This window comes from Tachypleus tridentatus, chromosome 3 (assembly GCF_004210375.1).
Source record: "Tachypleus tridentatus isolate NWPU-2018 chromosome 3, ASM421037v1, whole genome shotgun sequence".
Taxonomy (NCBI): Eukaryota; Metazoa; Arthropoda; class Merostomata; order Xiphosura; family Limulidae; genus Tachypleus; species Tachypleus tridentatus.
In genome coordinates, this window is record NC_134827.1 from 105,731,042 (window position 1) to 105,752,565 (window position 21,524).

A 21,524-nucleotide genomic window follows, 5' to 3' on the forward strand; every position below is an offset into this window, starting at 1 on the left:
TTACTATAATCTTCAACAAAACAGAAGTTGGATAAGAAATTCATAGTTTTAATTAACATATTTCACTCCTGTCAATATTGAAATATTAATATAATGTTTAACAAACGAAAAGTTGGATAATAAATTTATTGTTTTAATTAACATACTACACTAATATCACCATTGAAACATTACTATAATGTATAATAAAAGAAAAGTTCAGTAATAATTTTATAATTTTAATTAAAATATTACACTAATGTCACCAATCAAACATTACTATAATGTTTAAAAACAACAAGTTTGATTATAAATTTAAAGTTGAAATTAACATATTGCACCAAAGTCACCACTAAAAAATTACTATAAATTTTAACAAACGAGAAGTTAGATAATAAATTTATAGTTTCAATTAACATATCACACTAATGACACCATTCAAACATTTTTATAATGTTTAAAAATCGAGAAGTTGAATAATAAATTTATAGTTCTAATTAACATATTACACTAAAGTCACCATTGAAACATTACTTTAATGTTTAACAAACGAGAAGTTGGGTCATAAATTTTTAGTTTTAATTAATTTATTACACTAATGTCACCATTGAAACATTACTTTAATGTTTAACAAACGTGAAGTTGGATCATAAATTTGTAGTTTTAATTAATTTTTTACACTAGTGTCACCATTGATACATTACTATAATATTTAAAAAACGAATAGTTGGATAGTAAGTTTATAATTGTAATTAACATATTACACTAATGTCACCATTGAAACATTACTATAACGTTTAACAAACAATACGTTGGATGACAAATTTATCGTTTAATTATCGTATTACACTAATGTCACCATTAAAACATTACTATAATGTTTAAGAAACGACAAGTTTGAAAATAAATTTATAGTTATAACTAACACATTACACTAATGTCACAATTCAAACATTACCATAAAATTAACAAACGAGATGACGTATAATATATTTAAAGTTTTAATTAACCTTCACACTAAGGTCATCATTGAACATAACTATAATGTTTAACAAACGAGAAGTTGGTTAACAAATTTATCATTTAATTATCGTATTACACTAATGGCACCATTCAAACATTACTATAATGTTTAAGAAATAACAAGTTTGATAATAAATTTCTAGTTTTAATTAACACACTATATTAATGTCACCATTCATACATTACTATAATGTTTAAGAAACGAGAAGTTTGAAAATAAATTTATATTTTCAATTAACCTCTTACTTTAATGTCACCCTTAAAACATTACTATAATCTTTAACAAACAAAAAGTTGGATAATAAATTTATATTTTCAATAAAGCTATTACTCTAATGTCACCCTTGAAACATTACTATAATCTTTAATAAACGAAAAGTTGGATAATAAATTTATATTTTAAATTAACCTATTACACTTATGTCACAATTGAAACATTACTATAATCTTTAACAAAAGAGAAGTTGAACAATAAATTTATAGTTGTAATTAACATATTGCACTAATGTCATCATTGAAATATTACTATAATGTTTAACAAACGAAAACCTCGATGGTAAGATTATAATTGTAATTAACATATTACAATAATATCACCATTGAAACATTACTATAATGTTTAACAAAAGAGATATTGGATAATAAATTTATAGTTTAAATTAACATATTACACTAATGTCACCATTGAAACATTACTTTAATGTTTAACAAACGAGAAGTTGGATCATAAACTTGTAATTTTAATTAATTTATTACACTAATGTCATTATTGAAACATTACTATAATGTTTAACAAACGAGATGTTGGATAATAAATTTATAGTTATAACTAACATATTACACTAATGTCACCATTCAAACATTACTATAATGTTTAAGAAACGAGAAGTTTGATAATAAATGCATATTTTCAATTAACCTATTACACTAATGTCACCATTGAAATATTACTATAATGTTTAACAAATTACAAGTTAGATAAGAAATTTATAGTTGTAATTAACATATTGCACTGTCATCATTAAAATATTACTATAATGTTTAAATAAACGTGAAGTTGGATAATACATTTATAGTTTTAATTTACATATTACACAAGTGTCACCATTGAAACATTACTATAATGTTTAACAAACTAGAAATTGAATAAGATATTTATAATTTTAATTAACATATTTCACTAATATCATTATTTAAATATTACTATAATCTTCAACAAAACAGAAGTTGGATAAGAAATTTATAGTTTTAATTAACATATTTCACTCCTGTCAATATTGAAATATTAATATAATGTTTAACAAACGAAAAGTTGGATAATAAATTTATTGTTTTAATTAACATACTACACTAATATCACCATTGAAACATTACTATAATGTATAATAAAAGAAAAGTTCAGTAATAATTTTATAATTTTAATTAAAATATTACACTAATGTCACCAATCAAACATTACTATAATGTTTAAAAACAACAAGTTTGATTATAAATTTAAAGTTGAAATTAACATATTGCACCAAAGTCACCACTAAAAAATTACTATAAATTTTAACAAACGAGAAGTTAGATAATAAATTTATAGTTTCAATTAACATATCACACTAATGACACCATTCAAACATTTCTATAATGTTTAAAAAACGAGAAGTTGAATAATAAATTTATAGTTCTCATTAACATATTACACTAAAGTCACCATTGAAACATTACTTTAATGTTTAACAAACGAGAAGTTGGATCATAAATTTTTAGTTTTAATTAATTTATTACACTAATGTCACCATTGAAACGTTACTTTAATGTTTAACAAACGTGAAGTTCGATCATAAATTTATAGTTTTAATTAATTTTTTACACTAGTGTCACCATTGAAACATTACTATAATATTTAAAAAACGAATAATTGGATAGTAAGTTTATAATTGTAATTAACATATTACACTGATGTCACCATTGAAACATTACTATAACGTTTAACAAACAAGACGTTGGATGACAAATTTATCGTTTAATTATCGTATTACACTAACGTCACCATTAAAACATTACTATAATGTTTAAGAAACGAAAAGTTTGAAAATAAATTTATAGTTATAACTAACATATTACACTAATGTCACAATTCAAACATTACCATAATATTAACAAACGAGATGACGTATAATATATTTAAAGCTTTAATTAACCTTCACACTAAGGTCATCATTGAACATTACTATAATGTTTAACAAACGAGAAATTGGTTAACAAATTTATCATTTAATTATCGTATTACACTAATGGCACCATTCAAACATTACTATAATGTTTAAGGAACAACAAGTTTGATAATAAATTTCTAGTTTTAATTAACACACTATATTAATGTCACCATTCATACATTACTATAATGTTTAAGAAACGAGAAGTTTGATAATAAATTTATATTTTCAATTAACCTCTTACTTTAATGTCACCCTTGAAACATTACTATAATCTTTAACAAACGAAAAGTTGGATGATGAATTTATATTTTTAATTAACCTAATACTCTAATGTCACACTTGAAACATTACTATAATGTTTAACAAACGAGATGTTGGATAATAAATTTATAGTTATAACTAACATATTACACTAATGTCACCATTCAAACATTACTATAATGTTTAACAAACGAGATGTTGGATAATAAATTTATAGTTATAACTAACATATTACACTAATGTCACCATTCAAACATTACTATAATGTTTAAGAAATGAGAAGTTTGATAATAAATATATATATTTTCAATTAACCTATTAGTCTAATGTCACCCCTGAAATATTACTATAATCTTTAAGAAACGAGAAGTTTAGTAATAAAGTTATATTTTCAATTAACCTATTACTCTAATGTCACATTTGAAACATTACTATAATCTTTAACAAAACATAAGTTGAATAATTTGTTTATAAATGTAATTAACATATTGCACTAATGTCATCATTCAAACATTTCTATAATGTTTAAAAAACGAGAAGTTGAATAATAAATTTATAGTTCTAATTAACATATTACACTAATGTCACCTTTAAAACATTATTATAATGTTTAAGAAACGATAATTTGATAATAAATTTATAGTTATAAGTAAGATATAACACTAATGTCACCATTCAAACATTACTATAATGTTTAACAAACGAGATAATGGATAATATATTTAAATTTTAATTAACCTTCACATTAAGGTCACCATTGAAACATTACTATAATGTTTAACAAACTAGAAGTTGGATAAGCAAGTTATAGTTTTAATTAACATATTTCACTAATGTCACCATTGAAATATTACTATAATCTTTAACAAAAGAGAAGTTAGATAGTAAGTTTATAATGGCAATTAACATATTGCACTAATGTCATAATTGAAATATTACTATAATGTTTAAAAAACGAGAAGTTTTATAATAAATTTATAGTTTTAATTAACATATTACACAAAGGTCACCATTGAAATATTATTATAAAGGTTAAGAAACGATAAGTTGGATAATAAATTTAAAGTTTTCATTAACATATTACACTAATGTCACCATTCAAACATTTCTATAATATTAAAAAAACGAGAAGTTGAATAATAAATTTATAGTTCTAATAAATATATTACACTACAGTCACCATTAAAACATTACTTTAATGTTTAACAATCGAGAAGTTGGATCATAAATTTGTAGTTTTAATTAATTTTTTACACTAGTGTCACCATTGAAACATTACTTTAATGTTTAACAAACGAGAAGTAGTAGCATAAATTTGTAGTTATAATTAATATTTTGCACTAATGTCATCATTGAAATATTACCATAATGTTTAACAAACGAGAAGTTTGATTGTAAGTTTATAATTGTAATTAACATATTGTACTAATGTCATCATTGTAATATTACTGTAATGTTTAACAAACGAAAAGTTGGATAGTAAGTTTATAATTATAATTAAAATATTGCACTAATGTCACCATTGAAACATAACTATAATGTTTAAGAAACAACAAGTTTGATTATAAATTTAAAGGTGAAATTAACATATTACACTAATATCACCACTAAAATATTACTATAAATTTTAACAAACGAGAAGTTAACATATTAACATATTACACTAATGTCACCATTGAAATATTATTCTATTGTTTAACAAATCAGAATGTGGAAAATAAATTTATAGTTATAATTAACATATTACACTAATGTTACCATTGAAATATTACTATAATGTTTAAAAAACGAGAAGTGTAATAATAAATTTATTGTTCTAATTAACATATTACACTAATGTCACTATTGAAACATTACTATATTGTTTAACAAACAAGAAGTTGGATAACAAATTTATCGCTTTTTTATCCTATTACACTAATGTCACCATTAAAACATTACTATAATGTTTAAGAAACGACAAGTTGGATGATAAATTTATAGTTATAACTAACATATTACATTAATATCACCGTTCAAACATTACCATAATGTTTAACAAACGAGATGATGGATAATATATTTAAATTTTAATTAACCTTGGCACTAAGGTCACCATTGCACACTAGTAGAATGTTTAAGAAACGACAAGTTTGATAATAAATTTATAGTTATAACTAATATATTACACTAATGTCACATTTCAAACATTACTATAATGTTTAACAAACGAGAAGTTGGATAACAAATATGTCGTTTAATTATCATATTACACTAATGTCACCATTCAAACATTATTATAATGTTTTAGAAACCACAAGTCTGATAATAAATTTATAGTTATAACTAACATATTACACGAATATCACCGTTCAAACATTACTATAATGTTTAAGAAACGACAAGTTTGATGATAAATTTATAGTTATAACTAACATATTACACTAATATCACCGTTCAAACATTACCATAATGTTTAACAAACGAGATGATGGATAATATATTTAAAGTTTTAATTAACCTTGGCACTAAGGTCACCATTGCACACTAGTAGAATGTTTAAGAAACGACAAGTTTGATAATAAATTTATAGTTACAACTAACAAATTACACTGATGTCACCATTAAAATATTAATATTATGTTTAGCAAACGATATAATGGATAATATATTTAAAGGTTTAATTAACCTTCACACTAATGTCACCATTGAAATATTACTATAATGTTATACAAAGAAAAGGTGGATAATAAATTTATTGTTTTAATTAATATATTACACTAATATCACCATTGAAACATTACTATAATGTCTAATAAACGAGATGTTGGATAATAAATTTATAGTTTTAATTAACATATTACACTAATATCACCATTGAAACATTACTATAATGTTTAACAAACGAGATTTGGATAATAAATTTACAGTTTTTGAATTAACACATTACACTACTGTCACCATTGGAACATTACTTTTATTTTTAACAAACGAGAAATTAGATCATAAATTTGTAGTTTTAATAAATTTATTAGGCTAATGTCACCATTGAAACGTTACTATATTGTTTAACAAACGAGATATTGTATAATAAATTTATAGATTTAATTAACATATTATACTAATGTCACCGTTGAAACATTACTATAATATTTAACCAACGAGAAGTTGAATAATAAATTTGTAGTTCTAATTAACATATTACACTAATGTCACCATTGAAACATTACTATAATGTTTAACAAACGAGAAGTTGGATGATAAATTTATATTTATAACTAACATATTACACGAATATCACCGTTCAAACATTACTATAATGTTTAAGAAACGACAAGTTTGATGATAAATTTATAGTTATAACTAACATATTACACTAATATCACCGTTCAAACATTACCATAATGTTTAACAAACGAGATGATGGGTAATATATTTAAAGTTTTAATTAACCTTGGCACTAAGGTCACCATTGCACACTAGTAGAATGTTTAAGAAACGACAAGTTTGATAATAAATTTATAGTTACAACTAACATATTACACTGATGTCACCATTAAAATATTAATATAATGTTTAACAAACGATATAATGGATAATATATTTAAAGGATTAATTAACCTTCACACTAATGTCACCATTGAAATATTACTATAATGTTTAACAAACGAAAAGGTGGATAATAAATTTATTGTTTTAATTAACATATTACACTAATATCACCATTGAAACTTTACTATAATGTCGAATAAAAGAAAGTTCAATAATAATTTTAATATTTTAATTAACACACTACACTACTGTCACCAATCAAACATTACTATAATGTTTAAGAAACAACAAGTTTGATTATAAATTTAAAGTTGAAATTAACATATTACACTAATGTCACCATTTAAATATTACTGTATTGTTTAACAAATGAGAAGTTGGGAAATAAATTTATAGTAATAATTAACATCTTACACTAATGTCACCATTGAAACATTACTATAATCTTTAACAAAAGAGAAGTTGAACAATAAATTTATAGTTGTAATTAACATATTGGTCTAATGTCATCTTTGAAATATTACTATAATGTTTAACAAACAAAAACTTGGATAGTAAGTTTATAATTGTAATTAACATATTACACTAATATCACCATTGAAACATTACTATAATGTTTAACAAATGAGATGTTGGATAATAAATTTATAGTTTTAATTAACATATTACACTAATGTCACCATTGAAACATTACTTTATTGTTTAATATACGAGAAGTTGGATCATAAATTTGTAGTTTTAATTAATTTATTACACTAATGTCACCATTAAAACATTACTATAATGTTTAACAAACGAGAAGTTGGATAACATATTTATCGTTTAATTATCATATTACACTAATGTCACCATTAAAACATTAATATAATGTTTAACAAACGAAAACTTTCATAATAAATTTCTAGTTTTAATTAACCTATTACTCTAATGTTACCCTTGAAACATTACTATAATATTTAACAAACGAAAAGTTGGATCATAAATTTGTAGTTTTAATTAATTTATTACGCTAATGTTACCATTGAAACATTACTATAATGTTTAACAAACGAGATGTTTGATAATACATTTATAGTTTTAATTAACACATTACACTAATGTCGCCATTCAAACATTACTATAATGTTTAACAAACGACAAGTTTGATAATAAATATATAGTTTCAATTAACATATTACACTAATGTCACCATTGAAATATTACTGTATTGTTTAACAAACGAGAAGTTGGAAAATAAATTTAAAGTTTTAATTAACATCTTACACTAATGTCACCATTGAAACATTACTATAATAATTAAGAAAAGAGAAGTTTAATAATAAATTTATAGTTCTAATTAACATATTACACTAATGTCACCATTAAAATATTACTATAATGTTTAATAAACGAGATGATGGATAATACATTTAAAGTTTTAACTAACCTTCACAATAAGGTCACCATTGAACATTAGTAAAATGTTTAAGAAACGACAAGTTTGATAATAAATTTATAATTATAACTAAAATATTACACTAATGTCACCATTAAAACATTACTATAATGTTTAAAAAACGAGATGATGGATAATAAATTTATAGTTTTAATTAACACATTACACTAATGTCACATTTCAATCATTACTATATTGTTTAAGAAACGACAAGTATGATAATAAATTTATAGTTATAACTGACATATTACACTAATGTCACCATTGAAACAGTACTACAATGTTTAACAAAAGAGAAGTTGGATCATAAATTTATAGTTTTAATTAACATATTTCACTAATATCACCATTGAAACATTACTATAATCATTAATAAACGACAAGTTTGATAATAAATTTATAGTTATAACTAACATATTAGACTAATGTCACCATTCAAACATTACTATAATGTTTAACAAACGAGAAGTTGGATAACAAATTTATCGTTTAATTATCATATTACACTAATGTCACAATTCAAACATTATTATAATGTTTAAGAAACGACAAGTCTGATAATAAATTCATAGTTTTTATTAACACATTACACTAGTGTCAAAATTCAAACATTACTATAATGTCTAAGAAACGAGAAGTTTGATAATAAATATATATTTTCAATTAACCTATTACTCTAATGTCACCCTTGAAACATTACTATAATCTTTAAGAAAGGAGAAGTTTAGTAATAAATTTCTTTTTTAATTAACTTATAACTCTAATGTCACCCTTGAAACAATACTATAATCTTTAACAAAAAAGAAGTTGGATACATGTTTATAATTGTAATTAAAATATTGCACTAATGTTCAACAAACCATAGGATGGATAATAAATTTATACTTTTAATTAACATACTACACTAATATCACCATTGAAACATTACTATAATGTATAACAAAAGAAAAGCTCAATAATAATTTTATAATTTTAATTATCATATTACACTAATGTAACCAATCAAACATTACTATAATGTTTAACAAACAACAATTTTCATTATAAATTTAAAATTGAAATTAACATATTACACTAATATAACTACTAAAAAATTACTTTAAATTTTAACAAACGAGACGTTAGATAATAAATTTATAGTTTCAATTAACGTATTACACTAATGTCACCATTAAAACATTACTTTAATGTTTAACAAACCAGAGGATAGATAATAAATTTATAATTTTAATTTACATATTACACTAATGTCACCATTTAAACATTACTATAATGTGTAGCAAACGAGATGATGGATAATATATTTAAAGTTTTAATTAACCTTCACACTAAGGTCACCATTGAAACATTACTATAATGTTTAAGAAACAACAAGTTTGATTATAAATTTAAAGTTGAAATTAACATATTACACTAATGTCACCTTTGAAATATTACTGTATTGTTTGACAAACGAGAAGTTGGAAAATAAATTTATAGTTTTAATTAACATCTAACACTAATGTCACCATTGAAACATTACTTTAATATTTTATAAAAGAGAAGTTTCATAATAAATTTATAGTTCTTATTAACATATTACACTAATATCACCATTAAAACATTACTATAATGTTTAGAAAACAAGAAATTGGATAACAAATTTATCGTTTAATTATCATATTACACTGATGTCACCATTCAAACATTACTATAATGTTTAAGAAACAACAAGTTTGATAATAAATTTATAGTTATAACTAACATATTACACTAATGTTACCATTCACACATTACTATAATGTTTACCAAAGAGATGATGGATAATAAATTTATAGTTTTAATTAACACATTACACTAATGTCATCATTCAATCATTACTATAATGCTTAAGAAACGACAAGTTTGATATTAAATTTGTAGTTTTAATTAACACATTATACTAATGTCACCATTGAAACAGTACTATAATGTTTAACAAACGAGAACGTGGATAATAAATTTATATTTTTAATTAACCTATAACACTAATGTCACAATTGAAACATTACTATAATCTTTAAGAAACGAAAAGTTGGGTAATAAATTTATAGTTTTAATTATCATATTACACTAATGTTACCATTGAAACATTACTATAATGTTTAACAAAAGAGAAGTTGGATAATAAATTTATAGTTTTAATTAACATATTTCACTAATATCACCATTGAAACATTACTATAATCATTAAAAAACGACAAGTTTGATAATAAATTTATAGTTCTAACCAATATATTACACTAATGTCACATTTCAAACATTACTATAATGTTTAAAAAACGAGATGATGGATAATAAATTTATAGTTTTAATTAACACATTACACTAATGTCACATTTCAATCATTACTATATTGTTTAAGAAACAACAAGTTTGATAATAAATTTATAGTTATAACTAACATATTACACTAATGTTACCATTCACACATTACTATAATGTTTACCAAAGAGATGATGGATAATAAATTTATAGTTTTAATTAACACATTACACTAATGTCATCATTCAATCATTACTATAATGCTTAAGAAACGACAAGTTTGATATTAAATTTGTAGTTTTAATTAACACATTATACTAATGTCACCATTGAAACAGTACTATAATGTTTAACAAACGAGAACGTGGATAATAAATTTATATTTTTAATTAACCTATAACACTAATGTCACAATTGAAACATTACTATAATCTTTAAGAAACGAAAAGTTGGGTAATAAATTTATAGTTTTAATTATCATATTACACTAATGTTACCATTGAAACATTACTATAATGTTTAACAAAAGAGAAGTTGGATAATAAATTTATAGTTTTAATTAACATATTTCACTAATATCACCATTGAAACATTACTATAATCATTAAAAAACGACAAGTTTGATAATAAATTTATAGTTCTAACCAATATATTACACTAATGTCACATTTCAAACATTACTATAATGTTTAAGAAACGAGAAGTTGGATAACAAAGTTATCGTTTAATTATCATATTACACTAATGTCACCATTCAAACATTATTATAATGTTTAAGAAACCACAAGTCTGATATAAATTCATAGTTTTTATTAACACATTACACTAGTGTCAAAATTCAAACATTAATATAATGTTTAAGAAACGAGAAGTTTGAAAATAAGTTTATATTTTCAATTAACCTGTTACTTTTATGTCACCCTTGAAACAATACTATAATCTTTAACAAACGAGAAGTTGGATACTAAATTTATATTTTCAATTAACTAATTACTCTAATGTCACCCTTGAAACATTACTATAATCTTTAGCAAAAGAGAAGTTGGATAATAAGTTGATAATTGTAATTAACATATTGCACTAATGTCATCCATGAAATATTACTTTAATGTTTAACAAACGAGAAGTTGGATAATAAGTTTATAATTGTAATTAACATATTCCACTAATGTCATCATTGAAATAATACTATAATGTTTAATAAACAAGAGGATGGATAATAAATTTATAGTTTTAATTTACATATTACACTAGTTTCACCATTGAAACATTACTATAATGTTTAACAAACTAGAAGTTGGATTAGATATTTATAGTTTTAATTAACATATTTCACTAATGTCACCTTTGAAATATTACTAGAGTGTATAACAAAAGAAAAGTTCAATAATAATTTTATAATTTTAATTAACATATTACACTAATGGCACCAATCAAACATTACTATAATGTTTAAGAAATAAAAAATCTGATTATTAATTTAAAGTTGAAATTAACATATTACACTAATATCACCACCTAAACATTACTATAAATTTTAACAAACGAGAAGTTAGATAATAAACTTATAGTTTCAATTAACATATTACACTAATGTCACCACTCAAATATTACTGTATTGTATAACAAACAAAAAGTTTGAAAATAAATTTATAGTTTTAATTAACATCTTACAATAATGTCACCATTGAAACATTTCTATAATGTTTAAAAAACGAGAAGTTGGAAAACAAATTTATGGCTTAATTATCGTATTAGACTAATGTCACCATAGAACATTACCATAATCTATAATAAAAGAAAATTTAATAATAATTTTATAATTTTAATTAACATATTACACTAATGTCACCAATCGAACATTACTATAATGTTTAAGAAACAACAAGTTTGATTATAAATTTAAAGTTGAAATTAACATATTACACTAATGTCACCACTCAAACATTACTATAAATTTTAAAAAAGGGGAAGTTAGATAATAAATTTATAGCTTTAATTAACATCTTACACTAATGTCACCATTGAAACATTACTATAATGTTTAATATATGAGAAGTTTGGTAATAAATTTATATTTTCAGTTAACATCTTACACTAATGTTACCATTAAAACATTACTATAATGTTTAACAAACGAGAAGTTGGAAAATATAATTATAGTTTTAATTTACTTTCACACTAAGGTTACCATTGAAACATCAGTATAAATGTTTAACAAACGAGAGTTGGATAACAAATTTATCGATTAATTACCATATTACACTTATGTCACCATTCAAACATTACTATAATGATTAACAAACGAGATGATTTATAACATATTTAAAGTTTTAATTAACCTTCACGCTAAGGTCACCATTGAACATTAGTAAAATGTTTAAGAAACGACAAGTTTAATAATACATTTATAGTTATAACTAACATATTACACTAATGTCACCATTAAAACATTACTATAATGTTTAAGAAACAACAACTTTGATAATAAATTTATATTTTGAATTATCCTATTATTTTAATGTCACCCTAGAAACATTACTATAATCTTTAACAAAAGAGAAGTTGAATAATAAATTTATAGTTATAACTAAAATATTACACTAATGTCACCATTAAAACATTACTATAATGTTTAAAAAACGAGAAATTGGACAACAAATTTATCGTTTAATTATCATATTACACTAATGTCACCATTTAAGCATTACTATAATGTTTAAGATACAACAAGTTTGATAATAAATTTATAGTTATAACTAACATATTACACTAATGTTAACATTCACACATTACTATAATGTTTGACAAACGAGATGATAGATAATAAATTTATAGTTTTAATTAACACATTACACTAATGTCACCATTCAATCATTACTATAATGTTTAAGAAACGACAAGTTTGATATTAAATTTGTAGTTTTAATTAACACATTATACTAATGTCACCATTGAAACAGAACTATAATGTTTAACAAACGAGAACGTGGATAATAAATTTATATTTTTAATTAACCTATAACACTAATGTCACAATTGAAACATTACTATAATCTTTAAGAATCGAGAAGTTGGGTAATAAATTTATAGTTTTAATTATCATATTACACTAATGTTACCATTGAAACATTACTATAATGTTTAACAAAAGAGAAGTTGGATAATAAATTTATAGTTTTAATTAACATATTTCACTAATATCACCATTGAAACATTACTATAATCATTAAGAAACGAAAAGTTTGATAATAAATTTATAATTATAACTAACATATTACACTAATGTCACATTTCAAACATTACTATAATGTTTAACAAACGAGAAGTTGGATAACAAATTTATCGTTTAATTATCATATTACACTAATGTCACCATTCAAACATTATTATAATGTTTTAGAAACCACAAGTCTGATAATAAATTTATAGTTATAACTAACATATTACACTAATGTTACCATTCACACATTACTATAATGTTTAACAAACGAGATGATAGATAATAAATTTATAGTTTTAATTAACACATTACACTAATGTCACCATTGAAACATTACTATAATGCTTAAGAAACGACAAGTTTGATAACAAATATCTAGTTTTAATTAACACATTACACTAATGTCGCCATTCAAACATTACTATCATGTTTAACAAACGACAAGTTTGATAATAAATATATAGTTTCAATTAACATATTACACTAATGTCACCATTAAAACATTACTATAATGTTTAAAAAACGAGATGATGGATAATAAATTTATAGTTTTAATTAACACATTACATTAATGTCACATTTCAATCATTACTATATTGTTTAAGAAACGACAAGTATGATAATAAATTTATAGTTATAACTGACATATTACACTAATGTCACCATTGAAACAGTACTACAATGTTTAACAAAAGAGAAGTTGGATCATAAATTTATAGTTTTAATTAACATATTTCACTAATATCACCATTGAAACATTACTATAATCATTAATAAACGACAAGTTTGATAATAAATTTATAGTTATAACTAACATATTAGACTAATGTCACCATTCAAACATTACTATAATGTTTAACAAACGAGAAGTTGGATAACAAATTTATCGTTTAATTATCATATTACACTAATGTCACAATTCAAAGATTATTATAATGTTTAAGAAACGACAAGTCTGATAATAAATTCATAGTTTTTATTAACACATTACACTAGTGTCAAAATTCAAACATTACTATAATGTCTAAGAAACGAGAAGTTTGATAATAAATATATATTTTCAATTAACCTATTACTCTAATCTCACCCTTGAAACAATACTATAATCTTTAACAAACGAGAAGTTGGATAATAAATTTATATTTTCAATTAACTTATTACTCTATTGTCACCCTTGAAACATTACTATAATCTTTAACAAACGAGAAGTTGGATAATAAGTTGATAATTGTAATTAACATATTGCACTAATGTCATCCATGAAATATTACTTTAATGTTTAACAAACGAGAAGTTGGATAATAAGTTTATAATTGTAATTAACATATTCCACTAATGTCATCATTGAAATAATACTATAATGTTTAATAAACAAGAGGATGGATAATAAATTTATAGTTTTAATTTACATATTACACTAGTTTCCCCATTGAAACATTACTATAATGTTTAACAAACTAGAAGTTGGATAAGCAATTTATAGTTTTAATTAACATATTTTACTAATGTCACCTTTGAAATATTACTAGAGTGTATAACAAAAGAAAAGTTCAATAATAATTTTATAATTTTAATTAACATATTACACTAATGGCACCAATCAAACATTACTATAATGTTTAAGAAATAAAAAGTCTGATTATTAATTTAAAGTTGAAATTAACATATTACACTAATATCACCACCTAAACATTACTATAAATTTTAACAAACGAGAAGTTAGATAATAAATTTTTAGTTTCAATTAACATATTACAATAATGACACCACTGAAATATTACTGTATTGTATAACAAACGAGAAGTTGGAAAATAAATTTATAGTTTTAATTAACATCTTACAATAATGTCACCATTGAAACATTTCTATAATGTTTAAAAAACGAGAAGTTGGATAACAAATTTATCGCTTAATTATCATATTAGACTAATGTCACCATTAAAACATTACCATAATGTATAATAAAAGAAAATTTAATAATAATTTTATAATTTTAATTAACATATTACACTAATGTCACCAATCGAACATTACTATAATGTTTAGGAAACAACAAGTTTGATTATAAATTTAAAGTGGAAACTAACATATTACACTAATGTCACCACTCAAACATTACTATAAATTTTAACAAACGAGACGTTAGATAATAAATTTATAGCTTTAATTAACATCTTATACTAATGTCACCATTGAAACATTACTATAATGTTTAACAAACGAGAGTTGGAAAATATAATTATAGTTTTAATTAACTTTGACACGAAGGTCACCATTGAAACATCAGTATAAATGTTTAACAAACGAGAAGTAGGATAACAAATTTATCGATTATTTACCATATTACACTAATGTCACCATTAAAACATTACTAAAATGTTGAAGAAACGAAAAGTTTGATAATAAATTTAGAGTCACAACTAACATATAACACTAATGTCACCATTCAAACATTACTATAATGTTTAACAAACGATATGATTTATAACATATTTAAAGTTTTAATTAACCTTTACACTAAGGTCACCATTGAACATTAGTAAAATGTTTAAGAAACGAGAAGTTGAATAATAAATTTATTGTTCTAATTAACATATTACACTAATGTCACTGTTGAAACATTACTATATTGTTTAACAAACAAGAAGTTGGATAGCAAATTTATCGCTTTTTTATCATATTACACTAATGTCACCATTAAACATTACTATAATGTTTAAGAAACGACAAGTTTGATGATAAATTTATAGTTATAACTAACATATTACACTAATATCACCGTTCAAACATTACCATAATGTCTAACACACGAGGTGATGGGTAATATATTTAAAGTTTTAATTAACCTTGGCACTAAGTTCACCATTGAACACTAGTAAAATGTTTAAAAAACGACAAGTTAAATAATAAAAATATAGTTACAACTGACATATTCCACTGATGTCACCATTAAAATATTAATATTATGTTTAGCGAACGATATGATGGATAATATATTTAAAGGTTTAATTAACCTTCACACTAATGTCACCATTAAAACATTACTATAATGTTTAATAAACGAGATTTTGGATAATAAATTTATAGTTTTAATTAGCATATTACACTAATATCACCTTTGAAACATTACTATAATGTTTAACAAACGAGATGTTGGATAATAAATTTATAGTTTTTGAATTAACACATTACACTACTGTCACCATTGAAACATTACTTTTATCTCTAACAAACGAGAAATTAGATCATAAATTTGTAGTTTTAATAAATTTATTAAGCTAATGTCACCATTGAAACGTTACTATATTGTTTAACAAACGAGATATTGTATAATAAATTTATAGATTTAATTAACATATTATACTAATGTCACCGTTGAAACATTACTATAATGTTTAACCAACGAGAAGTTGAATAATAAATTTGTAGTTCTAATTAACATATTACACTAATGTCACCATTGAAACATTACTAGAATGTTTAAGAAACGACAGGTTTGATGATAAATTTATAGTTATAACTAACACATTACACTAATATCACCGTTCAAACATTACCATAATGTTTAACAAACGAGATGATGGATAATATATTTAAAGTTTTAATTAACCTTGGCACTAAGGTCACCATTGCACACTAGTAGAATGTTTAAGAAACGACAAATTTGATAATAAATTTATAGTTATAACTAATATATTACACTAATGTCACATTTCAAACATTACTATAATGTTTAACAAACGAGAAGTTGGATAACAAATATATCGTTTAATTATCATATTACACTAATGTCACCATTCAAACATTATTATAATGTTTTAGAAACCACAAGTCTGATAATAAATTTATAGTTATAACTAACATATTACACTAATGTTACCATTCACACATTACTATAATGTTTAACAAACAAGATGATAGATAATAAATTTATAGTTTTAATTAACACATTACACTAATGTCACCATTCAATCATTACTATAATGTTTAAGAAACGACAAGTTTGATATTAAATTTGTAGTTTTAATTAACACATTATACTAATGTCACCATTGAAACAGTACTATAATGTTTAACAAACGAGAACGTGGATAATAAATTTATATTTTTAATTAACCTATAACACTAATGTCACAATTGAAACATTACTATAATCTTTAAGAATCGAGAAGTTGGGTAATAAATTTATAGTTTTAATTATCATATTACACTAATGTTACCATTGAAACATTACTATAATGTTTAACAAAAGAGAAGTTGGATAATAAATTTATAGTTTTAATTAACATATTTCACTAATATCACCATTGAAACATTACTATAATCATTAAGAAACGACAAGTTTGATAATAAATTTATAGTTATAACTAACATATTACACTAATGTCACATTTCAAACATTATTATAATGTTTAAGAAACCACAAGTCTGATAATAAATTCATAGTTTTTATTAACACATTACACTAGTGTCAAAATTTAAACATTAATATAATGTTTAAGAAACGAGAAGTTTGAAAATAAGTTTATATTTTCAATTAACCTGTTACTCTAATGTCACCCTTGAAACATTACTATAATATTTAACAAAAGAGAAGTTGGATAATAAGTTGATAATTGTAATTAACATATTGCACTAATGTCATCCATGAAATATTACTTTAATGTTTAACAAACGAGAAGGTGGAAAATAAATTTATAGTTTTAATTAACATCTTACCAGAATGTCACCATTGAAACATTTCTATAATGTTTAAAAAACGAGAAGTTGGATAACAAATTTATCGCTTAATTATCATATTAGACTAATGTCACCATTAAAACATTACCATAATGTATAATAAAAGAAAATTTAATAATAATTTTATAATTTTAATTAACATATTACACTAATGTCACCAATCGAACATTACTATAATGTTTAAGAAACAACAAGTTTGATTATAAATTTAAAGTTGAAACTAACATATTACACTAATGTCACCACTCAAACATTACTATAAATTTTAACAAACGAGACGTTAGATAATAAATTTATAGCTTTAATTAACATCTTACACTAATGTCACCATTGAAACATTACTATAATGTTTAACAAACGAGAGTTGGAAAATATAATTATAGTTTTAATTAACTTTGACACGAAGGTCACCATTGAAACATCAGTATAAATGATTAACAAACGAGAAGTAGGATAACAAATTTATCGATTATTTACCATATTACACTAATTTCACCATTAAAACATTACTATAATGTTTAACAAACGAGATGATATATAACATATTTAAAGTTTTAATTAACCTTCACACTAAGGTCACCATTGAACATTAGTAAAATGTTTAAGAAACGACAAGTTTCATAATAAATTTATAGTTATAACTAACATATTACACTAATGTCACCAATTGAACATTACTATAATGTTTAAGAAACGAGAAGTTGAATAATGAATTTATTGTTCTAATTAACATATTACACTAATGTCACTATTGAAACATTACTATATTGTTTAACAAACAAGAAGTTGGATAGCAAATTTATCGCTTTTTTATCATATTACACTAATGTCACCATTAAAACATTACTATAATGTTTAAGAAACGACAAGTTTGATGATAAATTTATAGTTATAACTAACATATTACACTAATATCACCGTTCAAACATTACCATAATGTCTAACACACGAGGTGATGGGTAATATATTTAAAGTTTTAATTAACCTTGGCACTAAGTTCACCATTGAACACTAGTAAATGTTTAAAAAACGACAAGTTTAATAATAAAAATATAGTTACAACTAACATATTACACTGATGTCACCATTAAAATATTAATATTATGTTTAGCAAACGATATGATGGATAATATATTTAAAGGTTTAATTAACCTTCACACTAATGTCACCATTGAAATATTACTATAATGTTCAACAAAGAAAAGGTGGATAATAAATTTATTGTTTTAATTAATATATTACACTAATATCACCATTGAAACATTACTATAATGTCTAATAAACGAAAGTTCAATAATAATTTTATAATTTTAATTAACATATTACACTAATTTCACCATTGAAACATTACTTTAATGTTAAAGAAACGAGAATTTGTAAAATAAATTTAAAGTTTTAATTAATTTATTACACTAATGTTACCATTAAAACATTACTATAATGTTTAATAAACGAGATGTTGGATAATAAATTTATAGTTTTAATTAGCATATTACACTAATATCACCTTTGAAACATTACTATAATGTTTAACAAACGAGATGTTGGATAATAAATTTATAGTTTTTGAATTAACACATTACACTACTGTCACCATTGAAACATTACTTTTATCTTTAACAAACGAGAAATTAGATCATAAATTTGTAGTTTTAATAAATTTATTAAGCTAATGTCACCATTGAAACGTTACTATATTGTTTAACAAACGAGATATTGTATAATAAATTTATAGATTTAATTAACATATTATACTAATGTCACCTTTGAAACATTACTAGAATGTTTAAGAAACGACAAGTTTGATGATAAATTTATAGTTATAACTAACACATACACTAATATCACCGTTCAAACATTACCATAATGTTTAACAAACGAGATGATGGATAATATATTTAAAGTTTTAATTAACCTTGGCACTAAGGTCACCATTGCACACTAGTAGAATGTTTAAGAAACGACAAGTTTGATAATAAATTTATAGTTACAACTAACATATTACACTGATGTCACCATTAAAATATTAATATAATGTTTAACAAACGATATAATGGATAATATATTTAAAGGATGAATTAACCTTTACACTAATGTCACCATTAAAATATTACTATAATGTTTAACAAACGAAAAGGTGGATAATAAATTTATTGTTTTAATTAACATATTACACTAATATCACCATTGAAAATGTAATATAATGTCTAATAAAAGAAAGTTCAATAATAATTTTAATATTTTAATTAACACACTACACTACTGTCACCAATCAAACATTACTATAATGTTTAAGAAACAACAAGTTTGATTATAAATTTAAAGTTGAAATTAACATATTACAGTAATGTCACCATTTAAATATTACTGTATTGTTTAACAAATGAGAAGTTGGAAAATAAATTTATAGTAATAATTAACATCTTACACTAATGTCACCATTGAAACATTACTATAATCTTTAACAAAAGAGAAGTTGAACAATAAATTTATAGTTGTAATTAACATATTGGTCTAATGTCATCTTTGAAATATTACTATAATGTTTAACAAACAAAAATTTGGATAGTAAGTTTATAATTGTAATTAACATATTACACTAATGTCACCATTGAAACATTACTTTAATGTTTAACATACGAGAAGTTGGATCATAAATTTGTAGTTTAAATTAATTTATTACACTAATGTCACCATTCAAACATTACTATAATGTTTAACACGCTAGATGTTGGATAATAAATTTATAGTTTTAATTAACATATTACAGTAATGTCACCATTGAAACATTACTTTAATGTTTTACAAACGAGAAGTTGGATCATAAATTTGTAGTTTTAAT